A 16409-nucleotide genomic window follows, 5' to 3' on the forward strand; every position below is an offset into this window, starting at 1 on the left:
TTTCTCTCTCTCTCTCAAAATAAATAAACTTAAAACAATAAAATTCTTAACATTATTAATTAGGAAAATAAAATTTGAATTTACTTTTCCCTAATTTACAACAGGTGAAATAAGCATCACTAGACCTTTTTGCCAAGACATAGCTCTTGTATACTGTATATGCAGCCATAATAGCAAACCAAATGATGATAGTGGGAGTTTCTCCAAAAAATGAAGATCAGTAGAATACATAATGGTTTCACCACAAATTGTATACATATATTATACGTATTGAATTTGATCTTTTAGTCACAAGGGATGAGGAAGTGCTAAAACCAAGGTATATTATTTTGGAAATGTACTGGCTAGTGAAGGATTAAAACCATAAAGAAATAACATAAATAACATAAGTTAAAATCAAATTTTCTTTTTCTGTTTCAGGGTGAGACTAGTGAGTCAAAATAATTTTTTAAAAGCGCTTCGAGGGGCGCCTGGGTGGCGCAGTCGGTTAAGCGTCCGACTTCAGCCAGGTCACGATCTTCCGGTCCGTGAGTTCGAGCCCCGCGTCAGGCTCTGGGCTGATGGCTCAGAGTCTGGAGCCTGTTTCCGATTCTGTGTCTCCCTCTCTCTCTGCCCCTCCCCCGTTCATGCTCTGTCTCTCTCTGTCCCAAAAATAAATAAACGTTGAAAAAAAAAATTTAAAAAGCGCTTCGAATTCAAAAGCTGGTAGAGCAGACATTCAATAATCCTCACTTAAGCATTTTAGCTTGGAGACTTCTTACAGAGTAGCAGCTTGGTTTCCTATGAATAAAAATCTATATATTACTTCCCAAGATGGAAGTAAAAAATTACGTCAAAGATGTTTCTTTGAAAATGTTGGGTGTATCTGTGGCAAAGTGTATAGTTCAAGTATCACTTTCCAGTGACACCATAGCTCAAAAATTAGGAAATGGCTAATGATAAGAAGGACAGATGCATAGACTAGATAAAGCTAAGGACACATTTTTAACTGCAATTTTTTGAATGCACAGATATTGCTACTATGGCATTTCTTTTAGTATAACTGCAATCCAAACATGAAGCTGGTATGAAGAGAGGTTTCATTTGTTTCTCCCCCCACCCTTTCTTCTAGCTTCAGTGCCAATGAACACAACTAGCTCTAGAATGTATAAAAGTAGTTAGCAAATGCGGTTTGGAGTTTAAGCTTGGTGTAGAAGTATTTTCTGATGGCACATTTCACAGGTGCAAAAACAGGGAAACATTCTGGGTTATTGCCCAGATTTCCGAGCTTGAGCAAAAAGTATAAATCAACATGGCGCTTCCTTCATCAAGAGAGTCTTCCTATAAAATGTTTTCAGTGGAACTAAACAGAAAGCTTGGTGTCATAGTGAAAACTGTGGTTACATAAAGGCTAATATATTAACTTTGATATTATTATCTATTTTAAAAATATGAAAAGTTTATTATTTAAAAATTGTTGCATGAATGAGGCATGACATTTATTACGGCAAAAGTTTTATTGAAAATATTTAAACTAGGAAATAAATCCAATCCATTTCTAGTTTGGTCTCAGTTTTCTAAAGATGTGATTTTACAGCCAGGCTTGCTTACTTGGCATGATACATTTGGCATTTTTAGTTATCTTAATACTTCCATCCAGGGAAGGAATGGGTAAATTGGCTGATAAATTAAATCCGATAAATTAAAGGGAAAAAATGAAATTTAAAAGCATGAAATAACAAAATTTCTACAGCTTGTGATAAGTTCCAAGGTTTAACAATAATCATCACTGAAAGGGTGATTGTGTTGACACTGCCTACGTTTGGAAAGTTATACCAAATACCTCATGCATTTGATAGAATATTGACAATTTACTTTTCCATCAAAAGAAGAGTACATAGAAATTTCCATACATGGGAATTTCACGGCTTTAGAATCCATTTCTTTCATCTAAGTATAATTTAGATTTAATTGCACCTTACTGGATAAATTATTAAAATCAGGTACTGATGAAAGACTGAACATATTTTGAAAAAAAGAGCATCACTTATTTCATTTTGGATTAAAGTTAAGAACAAATACCCTAAGCTTCCTGTATGAAAGGATAATATAGAAAAAAAAATTTAGATTTGCATTATCTTCTGCAAGTACATAGTTATCAGACCCTCTATTTTAGATAAATTAGGCAATAAGCAAGCCTATTTTTCAAAGACAAACAATATGTATTTATGGTGTTTATTCAGAGTACATAGGGGAAAATATGGAAAGTTGTTATTCCACTTAAAATTCTTTGTTCCTGTTTAGTTATGATGCAGAATAACACACTGCTATGAGCAATATGACTATACCCTATATTAACCATTCACAAGCACATTTTTCAATGCATTATGTTTAATTTTTATGATTCTTATTATTTTATCCTATTTTATTTGTTTTGATTATATTTATTGAAATATTTTAGATTGAATCTTATAAAATTTTGCTTTGTATTTAGTAATGTCTTGTTTTTTTTTTTACTTTTAATCCCCAAATAACTCATATTTATTACATTTTTACTAAAGTATTAGTTGACAACAGGTTGGCAAAAAAAAAACTGGTCTTTTACCTCACAGATCGTTTTGCAGGGACTGCTCTAGAATATTAACGAAGATACACAGGAGAGGCTGAAGTATGGAGAGAACACAACTTCAAGGGAGGAGGGATTGTGAAATGATGGTGGTGGAATAATGGTCTGGAAGAGCCTTCAAGGAATAAGGGGCCAGATGCATTTTGAGTATGAGAAGTAGAAAAAGAATTTACTTCCAGTGTAAGATCTGATAGAAATGGCACCTCTGGAAGAAAGGTATGCTTAAGTTTCAGGAAACTGAAGCAGCACTGAGAAAAGAAATGCAGGTTGAAGAATTCTGTTCTAGAAGTAATGTTTCCACCCCACATGAGGGAGAAGTCAGGAAAAGTCCAGAGTTTCTGAAGTAGGTGTACTGGGGGGAGGTTGGGCAAGTTGCATCAACATTAATTTCATGTACACTCAAGGATGGTTATCTGAGATAATAGGTGAACTAGTCGGATGATAGAAATGCGGGAATTCAGGAGAGGTAGGAAATCGTGGGCAGTGTTGCTGAAGGGAGAGGTGAGTGGTGAGAATTTTATTAGGAGAGAATTTCGTGCCGCTTAACAGGCATATAGTAGGCAGAATGATGCTCCCTGCCAAAGATGTCTGTGTCCTAATGCCAAGAACCTTTAAGTATATTCTCTTACAAGTGACTGCTGCTCTGGTTAAACTAAGAATTCTGAGCTGGAGATAATGAACTTATCCCGGATCATCCAGGTGGGACCAATATAATCGCAAAGGTCCTTAGAAGAGGGAGGCAGAAGAATCAGAGTCAGAAAAGGACAGGCGCTGATGGAACCAGGTCAGAGTGATGCCATTGCTGGCTCCAAAAATAGAGGAGGCAGCCAGGGGCCAAGGAATGCAAGCAGCCTTTAGAAAATAGAAAAGGAAAAAAAGAAAAAAAAAGAAGACTCTCCCTTAGACCTCCAGAAGAGGTAATCCTGCTGACACTCTGATTTTAACCCCAGTGAAACCCATTTCAGATTGCTCACCTCCAGAACTGAAAGACGATAAAAGTGTGTTGTCTTAAGCCGCTTTGTGATAATTTGTTCCAGGGCAAACGAATACACCACCATCATGTTATAATTAAAATGTTTAGCTATAATGATAAAGCCATGACTCCCCCTCGTACACACACACATACACACATGCACAAATACATCTACAACACACTAATACAATCACAGATTTGCAAAATCCTGCAATGCAACCAAGATGTGTAAGCCACTGCAAAATTAAACTATTTTACTCACAAGTTTTCTTTGTATTTTCAAATTTTGTAAAAGCTGATAATTAAAAAGCTGCCTTCTATTTAATTAGCTAATCTAACTATAATGAAAAATAATATTGACAGTATGGATGCAAAACAAATATAGTCAATCTCCTGATCTTAAAGGCATTGTTAAGGTAAAAATGTCAGATACTCAAAATTATCATTTAAAAGAAAATCTTCCAAAGGACGTGACCCTTAAAAATCAAAGTGAGTAAAAGTCATTGTTGAAAACTTACAAATCTCTTAGAAATTTCTTGGTTTCAAAAAATGAGCAGGAATCTCACTACTAAAAGAGGAACCCAAGAAGCTTTGCACAAACATCTGTTTTTACTAGCCTTCTTGTACAGCAGTAAAACCCTTGGTTGTCCCAAGGCAAGACCTTAGGAAGTGCCCACCAACAGTTTAAACAGCCATTACGCATGTACTGTGTTCTCATCTCTGCCCTAAGGAAGTTCAACAGCAACCCAGTACTTTTTTATTTACATGCTTATTAAAGTCACACAGGTAAAACGTTTCCTAATGTGTTTTCAGAACACGTTTTATTTTAGTGCTTTCAAATGTTTTGAGGATAATTGTTAGAGGGATGAAAAAAAATATAGGAGCTCAGTCTGAGAATAAAAATCTGTTTTGGCATTTTAATGTCTAAAGACTCGAGAACTGCCAAATGTTTGCTAATCAAGAAGCAGTAGAAATTCACAATCAGTCCCCAAAATATAAAACAATTCTATTCACTGTAAAAATATGTTTACTGCACTTACTTACCGGCTGTTTAGCACAAATGTTTTTTGTCCCAAAGTGGAAAAGCTGGCAATTCTTTAATTTCCAAAGTGCTCATAGAGTGCAGCTGTAGATATACAAGGCTTTTGTTAATAGCGTATCCAGGTACCATTTGCTTCCCTTTTGTCAGATATCGCCTTTATTTGAAGTCAACAGAAGCCCTTTCCCTTTTCCCTCTGGCACCATTTGTAGTTATTGTATTCTCAGAGAAAGCACAAGGCATCAGGGCATGGACTGATTTTGCTCTGAACCCATTCAGATGCAATGTTGACATTTTTGGGGTAACTTTATATTTTTTTGCTTTCTAACGCACTACAGTCTTCAAAAATAGCCAAGAGTATTGCACTCGGGACTCATCAACATTAAAATATCTGCTACCCAGAGTAAAATTCCAACAATAACTACAGTTTTTAACAGCTCAAAGTGCACACCTTGTACTTGAAGGAATTTCACTGCCCTTTTTAAAAGGCAATTTCTTTAGTTGAACTGTAGTCTCACCTCCCTTATTGGATCCCAAATTTCCTTTTCAAGCGTGAATCTTAAGAGATCAGTGGACTAGCCCTTGTTGATATAATCTTAGCCACACAATAAAAGCATGGTCATCAGAGGAAAAGATTACCTTTAATGTATAAGAATAATGACTCAAGAAATCAGTAAAATAATTCTTTTGCCCATAAAATAAACCAAGATTACAGCTGTCTTAACTCCTCTTTTGGAACAAAGATGTTTGGTGTTGAAGAAAGAGGAAAAAAATAGTAAAAAGAGTAAATTTTTTAGCAGTAACAAAAATTCAAAAAACACATGTGTGCACAACTATTTTAGAAGGAGAAAAATGGTGAGAAAGGAGCTTTAAAGAGTTAAGTCTATAAATGTGCTCTAGCAAATGTGCTACAAATGGTGTATGTGAAAATATAAATCACAGGAGCATTACCATGTTACCCGGGCTTCAGTCTGTCAGCAAAGTAGGCACTAGCTTACGAGATCCTCAGGGTTCCTTCAGATGAGAGGACCTTTCTCAGAAACCCAACTTTTTTAGCTTCCACCAATTTGGCACCCTTTTCAGAAACTCACATTTTGCTACCACCTCTTAAAAGGCTTTAAAAAAAACACCAAAATAATCACTATAGAAGTCAGACAGACTGTTACCTAGAATATCAGATTCATCCAAAACAGTTCACATACCTGATTAGCAATATTCCTCTGAGTAAAATTGGAAGTTCAGAAAGATATTTGATGGAACAGGTATTTTGGGTACTTGTGTCTGAGGCCACTTTAAACTTCACAATAACCCTCTAAGGGAAATAAAACTCCTATTAAGGCCTTAATTAAGTTAAAAAGAACTCTAACAGGAAAACATAAAAGCCACACAGCCACTGCTGACTCCAGGCATCGAGACCTATAAAAGAATATCTAAGAAGCAGAGATGGGGCTGGAACATTCAGAGATTCATGAATCCAAATTTCTGTTTCACCCTGCATTTTCCAGCCGCCATATTGGCACAAGAGTAAAGACTCTAGAACGTTATGTAGCATTAATCATTGAACAACATGCCTTGCATACGGCATGGTGTGGATTTTTTCTCCTAGACCTAGAAGCCTGATCATTATGGAAGATTATATATGGGAGGCATACATCAGGTCAATGCCCACAGGTCAGAAAGGAAGAAGTTTCAAAACTAAACAAACTTCCAGTTATAAGATGATTAAATTCTGGGAATCTAATGTACAGTATGGTGATTATGGTTAGTAATACTGTATTATATACTTGCAAGTTGCCAAAAGAGTAGCTCTTGAATGTTCTGAACACACACACACACACACACACACACACACACACACACACACACAATGGTAATTATGTGAGGTGGTGAAGGTACTGGCCAAGGCTATTATGGTAATCATTTTATGATACAGAAGTGTATCAGATCAACACGTTGTATACCTTAAATTTATGCAAGGTTATATGTCAATTATATCTCAAGAAAGCAGGGGAAAAGTTAATGGAATGTATGTTAACATGGTCCGAGAAACATGTACCATGCAGAAAACACATATATCCAACAATCACTTAAACTTCTGACCTCCTTTTCCTCCAATTCCTTAAGGATAATCAACAAAACACATTTTCAAAAATTGATGGCATATTGAAGAACCACACTTGCGCAGAACGTGCCCTCCGCCTCCAGAGTGTGTGTGTACTCAAAGGCAGAAGAGGGGGAGGTGGGGGGGGGGAGAACGGAGGGGCGGGATGTGAACTCTGGTTGTGATGAGGGCCAGACACCTGACGTGTTCCCCATTTAGCCTTCCAATTGACGGATCAAATGAGAAACTGTTTTGCTCTGTTTCAGAACTGATTGACATTTTAATTATTCTACAGCTGGAAGTGTTAATCACACCAGAGAATGAGGGAATAATTCCCAGCTGGTAAAATTTCACACAATACCTTGGCAGGCACCAACATGCAGATAGTTTAAGTCATTTGTTAAAGAAAAAAAAATCAATATTTAAAATCCCTTCACAAATTAAACCAGCAACAGTAGGTCTGCACTTACAAAGCTCCTTAGGTATGATCTGCACTTCTTAGTTTTGATTGTCAGAGAGTCAAAACATTTTGTGATTCTGAGGAAATTACAAATTTAAATATAACTAGTGTGAATAGTGTGAGATGGTTAAAAGGAATTAAGGTAATAAATTAGTTGTGTTGATAAAATATAAACTTTATTGCCCTTCAAACTTGTGCTATTTTTATCAATAGAAGCCTCTCTCTTAGAAAGTCCATGTTGTCTTTTAATGATTAAATATCTCAAAGACATGTTTAATTCAGAGAAACATTTGTTTAAGTTAGTTCTTTACATACTCATCTGATCAGAGGAATCACCTAGCACATTATTACAAACTCTCCTGGAGCTTCTGATTTGATAGCTCTGGAATGAACCCTGGGAATCTGCATTATGAAGAAGGACCCTGAGTGATGCTTAAATCAGACAACTTTGGAAAATACTGGAATGCATATTTGGATTTTTAAATTAAACACTATTTAGTTCTATTTTCATATATAGAAAAATCTGTTTTTTCTCAAGTAATAAAAGATAGTGACAACTTCCAAAGCTAATTAAAATATAAAATTTCTGCCTATTTGTTTAAGTGAGAAAAAATCAACTTGAAATTTTTTCCATCATATTCTAATAAAAATTCAAGTTTTGACATGTAATAAAACTTTTGACAGTCAAATGTTTTTCAGTTTTTCACTTAGCTGTAAATGCTGAGAATGTGAATGTGCTTTCCTTTTAACAAAAGGAAAAGTTTTCAACAGAAAACACATTCTAAGAGGAATACTATTAACTTAGATATTAACATTTTGCCTTCAAAGCAAGTTTTTCTCTAGATTTTCCTTAATCTGTATGAAAGTGTCAAGCTTGAAAAATAATTATAAAGATGTTTTGAATCCATATGAAACAGCAACAGAGGTATGCCAGTGTCCCTGATTAATTAGGGAAAGTCTTGAAGAAAAGGACTGAGCTGTCCAACATTTAGTTCTATATAGAGTGTTACTGTGCACCAGGTTTTGTTCTAACTAAAAAGGCAACCTCAAGGTAGCTGTTATTATTATTATCATCATTGTAATTCCCATTTTACAGACGTGGAGATAGAAATATAGTGAAAATAAGGAATTTACCCAAGATTACATATTTATTAAATTATTAATTAGCAGATTTGGAAATCGAACCTATGAGGTCTGGCCAATTTAAAAAAGAAAGCTGGATCTTTATCTCTCTGATATACTGCTCCTTCACTTTTTATCCTTCTCCTAAATATATTAATGAAATATAACAACCAAGTTGGTATCTCTCATAATCCAACAGACTTTTTTCCCAATTCAGGAATAAAAAATCTAGAAATATTGAAAGCTCTCTGACACGGCTGTGGGGCCCTGACGTTATCAGAGGTTGTCCGTGACGTTCAGCAAGTTGTTGCTGCTGCTGTAGCTGCTGGTTTTAAACCTAGGGAAGTAAGGAAAGCATGGCATGACAGCAAATAGAACTGACTTCCAGAACTAAAGGTTTAGGAAGATATTCTCAGGAAATCTTTGAGTTGTAAAACAAATGAATCTGTCTGGGTTACTTTTCAGAGATCTCTTTAATAAACTGAAGAAGCAGAGACTAGATTGGTGGTGATCCCAATACATGAAAAGGATCACCTTTCCTTTCCACACCCATTCTGTCTTTCCCATTCCTTTGCTTCGGCTTTTAGTTGTAATAAAAATGAAATGGCTTCTTATTCTGTCATCTGATTTACAGGGGAAAAAATGATTTTAAAAAATTAACTTCGCTCTTTCTCTAAGACTTAGGTTGTTTTATTTTAACAAAGAAGTAAATCCAGCCTACTTTTACTTTTATTTATTTATTTTTGTTATATAATTTGTTGTCAAGTTAGCTAACATACAGTGTATACAGTGTGCTCTTGGCTTGGGGGGTAGATTCCCGTGATTCATCGTTTACATACAACACCAGTGTTCATCCCAGTAGGTGCCCTCCTCAATGCCCATCATCCATTTTCCCCTCTCCCCTGCGCTCCCATCAACCCTCAATTGTTCTCTGTATTTAATCTCTTATGGTTTGCCTCCCTCTCTGAAACTATTCTTTCCCCTCCCCATGGTCTTCTGTTAAGTTTCTCAAGTTCCACAAATGAGTGAAAACATATGATATCTGTCTTCCTCTGATTGATTTATTTCACTTAGCATAATCCCCTCCAGTTCCATCCACATTGTTGCAAATGGCAGGATTTCTTACTTTTGGAATAAGAAAACAGTTCTCTATGGATGTTGTGCACTCTGCTTTTTGTTGTTGTTAAGAATACTGAAGCAAATTGCCTCTGCTCTAGATTGTGAAGCTCTTAGGCCTTTGGGTTGCTGATTTACAAGCTTGATGTCAACATGCTGTATCTTTTTATGTTCCAGTTTATAATGCAGTTATGCAAGCCTCTTAAGCTATTAAGACATCATCATTGACGTTGCAATTTGTGTATATGTTTTATACCTCATTAAATTCTCATCTTTCTAGCTCACAGCAACAGGCTTCTGGCATAGGCTACGGCATAATCTCATAACATAATAAAAAATGTAAAATCATCACAGAGAAAGTTGATGATTGAAATCTTTACCCCCAATAAATTGATTTATTGGAAATAATGGCTTTATACTCAAACAGAAATTTGTCTCTGGCACTGTTCAGGTAATTTCTAAAAGCAGAAGTTTAGCATCTTTGTCAGTAAATCTATGGGGGTTTTTTAAGCTGTATAAACGGCACATAGAATAACAATATGGGCTCTTTCTCTACAAAAGGATAAAGTTTTAAATTCCCTAATAAGTGGATAAATTTGTAATTGATGCCACCTTCTCAATTCTGCTGTTTGTAATTCAGGAAGGCCATTTTTCCTTCTCAATCTTATGATGTTATCATGAGGAAATGTCTCATATGATTCCAGACACTAATGATTGTTTGGAATTTTCCCTGACCTGGTGATTAATTCCAACTCCTGACTCAGTGCCTCAGACCCAGTGGGAGGCCAAGAAGGATCTGTTTGCTGAAAATAACCAATTCATTTAACGGAATTACCTGTTACCTAAAATAAAAAAGCACTGTCCAAAGTCCACAGGAGGAAAGAACAATTAAGAAATAAAGAGATTAATTAGTTGTCCCTGTATGCTCATATTTAAAAAGCTATTCATCTGTGTGTGTGTGTGTGTGTGTGTGTGTGTGTATATATTATATGTATATATATATATATATACACATATATACATATACATGTTTATTTAAAGAAAAGTAATCTTGCAAAACATCTATGGAGACTGGATTCTTCATATGAAGTGAAAAAAGTTGAGTTCTCATAATTAAAAAGTTGAAATAATGAATCTCTTTTCACACATAAAAATATTAGTATTGATAATAGACATATAAAGTGAATTTCATTATAATCTCTTATAGAGAATGTTTTTCCAATTTGGCTATCAACTGACAAATGTTTGTCCTAACACTTTGACCTTGTAGTTCCTTCTTCCAACTACGACAATCATTTTTAGTATATTCAGAGTAAGAAAACTTTGTAAGATACTAGCTACAGCTTATATATATATATATATATATATATATATAATATTATATATCTTAATCATAAAAATCTAATAGGCCTGCAGAAATGGGTTTACCTAATTCGCATCTGCCTCACAAGACTGACTCGATCTTCAGAGCAGTGAGCAGAGGACAGAACTAAAGGAAATTTTTCTTAAGAGGTCTAAAACCATACTCTGAGAGTCTCACTCCCCAATCTATTTTGCTCCGTGCATACATAGATTACAGTAAATAAAATATGGGGTAAATAAATGATAGAGGATGTCAACAAAATAGTAACATTTGGCAAAGAATAAATGTCAATGTCAGATAAAAAGATTAGATTTGGGACAAAGAGAGAAAAGAAAAAAATAAGGTATTCTTTGCAGAATAGTTCTTCATGAAAAATGCTTTTCTCATTTATTTTTCTTTTCTGTTCCTCCTAACCCAGATTTAGTTTCAGACAACGATCAGAGTTAAGGGAGAACATCGGTTGACTGCAAGTAAAACACTTGTAATTCCTCCATAGGCAGGCTTAATCGCTGAGTGCCTGGTACCTAGTACAATGTCAAGGACACAATGGTCAATCAATAGACATTTGCAAAATTAAAAATGCAATCTGCATTATGGCAAGGAAGAGTCTATTGCCAAAAAATTTTGCCTTTTAGAAGTTGATCAGACAAGCAACACTGCTGGCACTGGAGTCTCATTTACCCATAAATCCTATGGAATTTATTTTAACACGGTGTCGCGAGTGTTTATTTGTAGGGGAAAATTTGATTCACACATCTGATTTATTTCTGCTTTGATAATCAGGGCTATTTTTGAAGGTCACAAAAGCCAAAGAGGATTTTTTAAATATTCCACTTATAAACTATTTAAAGCCTCATTTTTATTATAAACTGGCACAATCTTTTTCTTAGCCTAAGCAATTTTACTATACACATTACGTGCTTTTTCTGAAAGAGATCTGCACTCTGAACTTCACGTTTGTTTGTTTGTTTTTCTGTTATCTGGTATACAGAGAGTAAATATGACACAGAACGCAGGCACCCACAGGCATGAGCCTGACAAGACTTGGCATATGGATCTCAGACACAGTCATGATTGAAGGATAATACCATTCTTCCATTCTTTTTTGAACTCTAGATCATCCAAGCTGCTGCTATTTGTATAGCTATGCCATACGTCATCTCATAAGGCACGAGTTAATGTACTCTTAAAATATTGTGTTACACAGTAATAATTACATGCACAGAAATCACTGCAAATTGAATCACCTCCTAACTTTAGGGAGAACATCGGGAATCATAGGACTGAAATGCCAATATGTACAAGTCTACCGCTTATAGTTTTCATCTTGGACCACGTGCAAATGAAGTAGATGTCATGAGCAAAATAGATATGAGTACTTCATGTTCTGGAGAGAGAGTAACAACACATCTTCTGGAATGATTGTTGGTAATAAAAGAACTGAGGAATTCAGCAATCGACATCTGGCGAAAGTGATGAGGGAGAAAGAGCTACCCAGGGGTATGTTTTATTTCTGAGGGAGAGTTTGGAGAAGGAGGGTGAGTAGTATGTGCTCACATTTCTCAAGGGTTGGGTGTGTTGTTGATTGTTTGAACATGAACAGGAACGACCACTTAGGGTCAAACTAGTAAGCACCCCGTGGGTCATGAGAAACTACTGACGTGCTGTTCTGCACTCAGTTTCCCCAAGTGCAGTATAAGTGGAGGAAGTGATCTCCTAATAAGACAGGCACTGAATTTTCTAGAAATGAAACAAAAGATGAGAGTAAAACCAGAGGAAAGTAGATTCACCTGTGCGTGTCCTCGAGTATTCAGTTAAAAATACTTAAACTCCCCTGTATTGAAGTTAGAACTGCTCCCAGATGTTGGGGCAGAACTGACCCCATAGTTGGGATGGGTGTAAGGAAAGGATGCTTGAGATAGAGAGGAGTCCAGATGACTATTAGCTTCCCTCTCAACTGCTTTCTTTACTTCCTGTTTGGATTTTGGACTGGTTCCTAGCACTTCCTTTAGATTATGTCTTAATTCTAAAGCTAATAGCATGTTTAAAATGCATAGGGCAACTTGGTATAATGAGTATGCTCAGCCCCTTTAAAAGGAAAAAAAAAAAATGCAGATCTCCAAGACTTTATCCAGAGGTCCTCATTTTATGGGGGGAAAAAAGACTTGATAGATGACTAAAGAAATGCTAATATTGGGATGCTACTACTTCTGAATGGTTTATCAGAATTCTAGCACCCTTAGGAAATAAAAAAAAGAATAGATCTTTCAGTAAATATTTCTTGAGGGCACAAAAGTGTTCTAGACACTGAAATAGAGTAGTGAGCGAAGAAGCATGCTTCCTAACCTCAGGAAACTCACAATCCAGCAGGGAAGATAAACAAATAAAGAGGCATTTGTTTGAGAGGGGAAAGGCCAAGTTCTATGGAAGCACATATCCAGGCACCTTGCCTGCAGAAAGGGTCCTGGTTGACCAAGGTGATGAAAGAGGCACAAGGAAAGGAGAGGAGGCAGTGAAGAGTATTTGAGACAGAAATGACATTATGTGCTGAGGCCTAGAAGCAAGAGTCAGGCTGATACCCAGAAAGAGCTGAAAATTCAGCCCACCTAAAATTCAGAGCACTGAACACATTGGGTGAGTACTGGAGGTAAGGTTCCAGAGGGGTGGGACCAAGTCACATTCTAATATAAGAGCTGGGATGGGGTCTAGGCATCTTCATTTTCTAAAGCCGATTTTAAAAGTTAAGAGTTGAGAATCTATTCTTAACCAGCTCAGTTTAAGCCATGAAATTCAGTTCTTTTAGTAGCAGCTTACAATTAGCTTCCTTTATTTACCCTCACTACATGGCTATTTGGGCCTTAGTGGGGAGACTCAAGGAGAGTAAGATCCTAGATGGTCTTTCAGCCACTGTGAAACTGGGCTGGGAAACTGGGAACACTGTGTTGTGTTCCCATGACAAGACACCTTAGGCCATATATCCCCCAGTTCCAACCCCCATCATTTTAATAAGAATCCTCAAGCTGGTGGTGATGCGTATACTTATAGGACCACTTTTGTCAAGCACTGGTTTACACATTTGAAACAGGTTACAGATACATTTTGCCTTTAAAAGGAATGTTTATTTTTTAGAAACTTTGTTTTTCATATATTATATTTAGCATTTTAAAATGCTGATTGAAAAAAAATAAATATAGGATATTGAAATGTTAAGATTTTCTTCCTCTATCCCTAAAAAGACTTCCTCTCTCTGAAAGAAAATTACTTATTTTGGGGGCTTTCAATTTAAGGGATTGCTTTAGGAATATCATTAAAATATTTAGCAAACATTTTCAGTAATACATTTTTAAAATATCTGTTATTACTCTTTTCCAAATTTCTTTCCATGATAGTGGAAATACTTAATCCACGCAGGGGATTAATTTCATGTAAACTTTTATGTCTTAAAGCTGAATTCATTTTTTTCACTGGCATTGAACACAACACCATCTGCAAGCCATTAAAAGGAAATTCCTTTGGAAAGCACTATAGTTTGAGTCTACTGAATGATCTTCACTTGGAATAAAGTCATTCATATGTTTCATGATGTTCAAAAGCAGTTATGACCTAAATTAATATGAATACATTTTATTTTAGTCAATATATTCTAAATCAGGTCTCGCAAATTATTTTTGTAATACTTGCTGTGTTCTTAAAAGTCTATGGATATTAATTTTATATTAAAATTGTCATTATTTTAAAAAGACACTCTAACATAGTAAAAGAATTCTTTGCAAAAAAATTGTCCCTCATGACACTAGCTAGAAAATAATTCTGTATAACATCCAATCATTTTGTACAATAAAATACAGCGTACATAGCTATTCAGAGACTTAAGAAGGAGCACATGTAAAAAATCGTGTTTTCCCATACATTTCAAAACTAATTTCAGAGCTGTGTAGATTATAAAAACATATACATACATTTACATACATATAAATATGCCCCCAGAATATATTAAAAGCTACTTATACATTCATGTAGCCTGTGTAAAATTAATACTCTTAAAAATAAAACACTAGATGTGCCAGGGAGGCTCAGTTGGTTGAGCTCTTGATCTCAGCTCTGGTCTTGATCTCAGGGTTGTGAGTTCAAGTCCCATGCTGAGCTCCGTACTGGGTGTGGAACCTACTTAAGAAAATAATAATAAAAAATAAAAATAAAATCTTTGAAAACATTAAATTTTAAAAATGTATTCAACTTTTATGAATCTTTTTTCCTAAACAAAAAATAGTGCTAAAGTAAATGAGTTGTTTGAGTGAATCCTTTTTTTAAATTTTTTTAATGTTTATTTATTTTTGAGAAACAGACAGATCATGAGTGGGAGAGGAGCAAAGAGAGAGGAAGACACAGAATCCAAAGTAGGTTCCAGGTTCTGAGCTGTCAGCACAGAGCCCAATGTGGGGCTTGATCCCACGAACTGTGAGATCATGACCTGAGCTGAAGTCAGATGTTTAACCAAGTGAGACACCTAGGCACCCCAATGTATCTTTTTTTTTTTAATCTCATATTAAAATCTTTGTAAACTTAACAGAAGACCATGGGGTAAAGGAAGGGGAAAAAATAGTTACAAACAGAGAGGGAAGGAGGCAAACCATAAGAGATTCTTAAATACAGAGAACAAACTGAGGATGGATGGGGTATTGGGGGAGAGGGGAAAATGGGTAATGGGCATTGAGGAGAGCACTTGTTGGGATGACTACTGGGTGTTGTATGTAAGCGATGAACCACGGGACTCTACCCCAAAAACTAAGAGCGCACTTTACACACCATATGTTACCCAGGTTGACAATAAATTATATTAAAAAAAAATCTTTGCCTAGAATCTTGCTTGTATATGAATTTGTCCCTCTGTCTTCATCTACCAACTGGAAATAAGCACGAAAATAATACAAAGACTTAAGAAGAAAATGAATTATATATATATATAGATAGATATCTATCTATCTATATATATCTATATATATATATAAAATAAGTTATTCCATAGTTTTATGGGAAATTGCTCAACTTTAGGAAGCATTAATAAATAATCCAAGCCAAAAACTTGCTTACTTACACAATACTCACACATTGGGGAGTCTTTCTTAAAACGCACTGCCCTCGTCGACTTTTACCTATTTCCCTGCCCAGGAAATAACACACATTTCAATTTAGGACTAGGAAATATGAGGTCAAACTAAAGCAAGGGGGAAATGTCCCATATTCTGTCAGAATTTGATCTCAAGGTAATACAGGCAAACACAGACTCAACTCCCAGAAACATACGTTAATTTATTTAAAAATAGGGGTGTCTGGGTGGTTTAGTCCATTCAGTGTCAGTCTCTTGAACTCAGCTGAGGTCATGATCTCACAGTTCGTGGGTTCGAGCCATGTTTTGGGCTCAGCACTGATGGTGTGGAGCCTGCTTGGGATTCTGTCTCTCCCTCTCCCTTTGCCCCTCCCCAGCTTGTGCCCTCTCTCTCTCTCTCTCTCTCTGAAAATAAAAAACTTTTAAAAAATTTCAAAAATAAATAAATAAAAATAAAAATAATTTGGAGTCCTTTTTAACCATATAGTAGTGTCTTGATAGGTGCAGATGTGGGGAAGAATGT

Source organism: Lynx canadensis, chromosome C2 (genome assembly GCF_007474595.2).
Source record: "Lynx canadensis isolate LIC74 chromosome C2, mLynCan4.pri.v2, whole genome shotgun sequence".
NCBI classification, from domain to species: Eukaryota; Metazoa; Chordata; class Mammalia; order Carnivora; family Felidae; genus Lynx; species Lynx canadensis.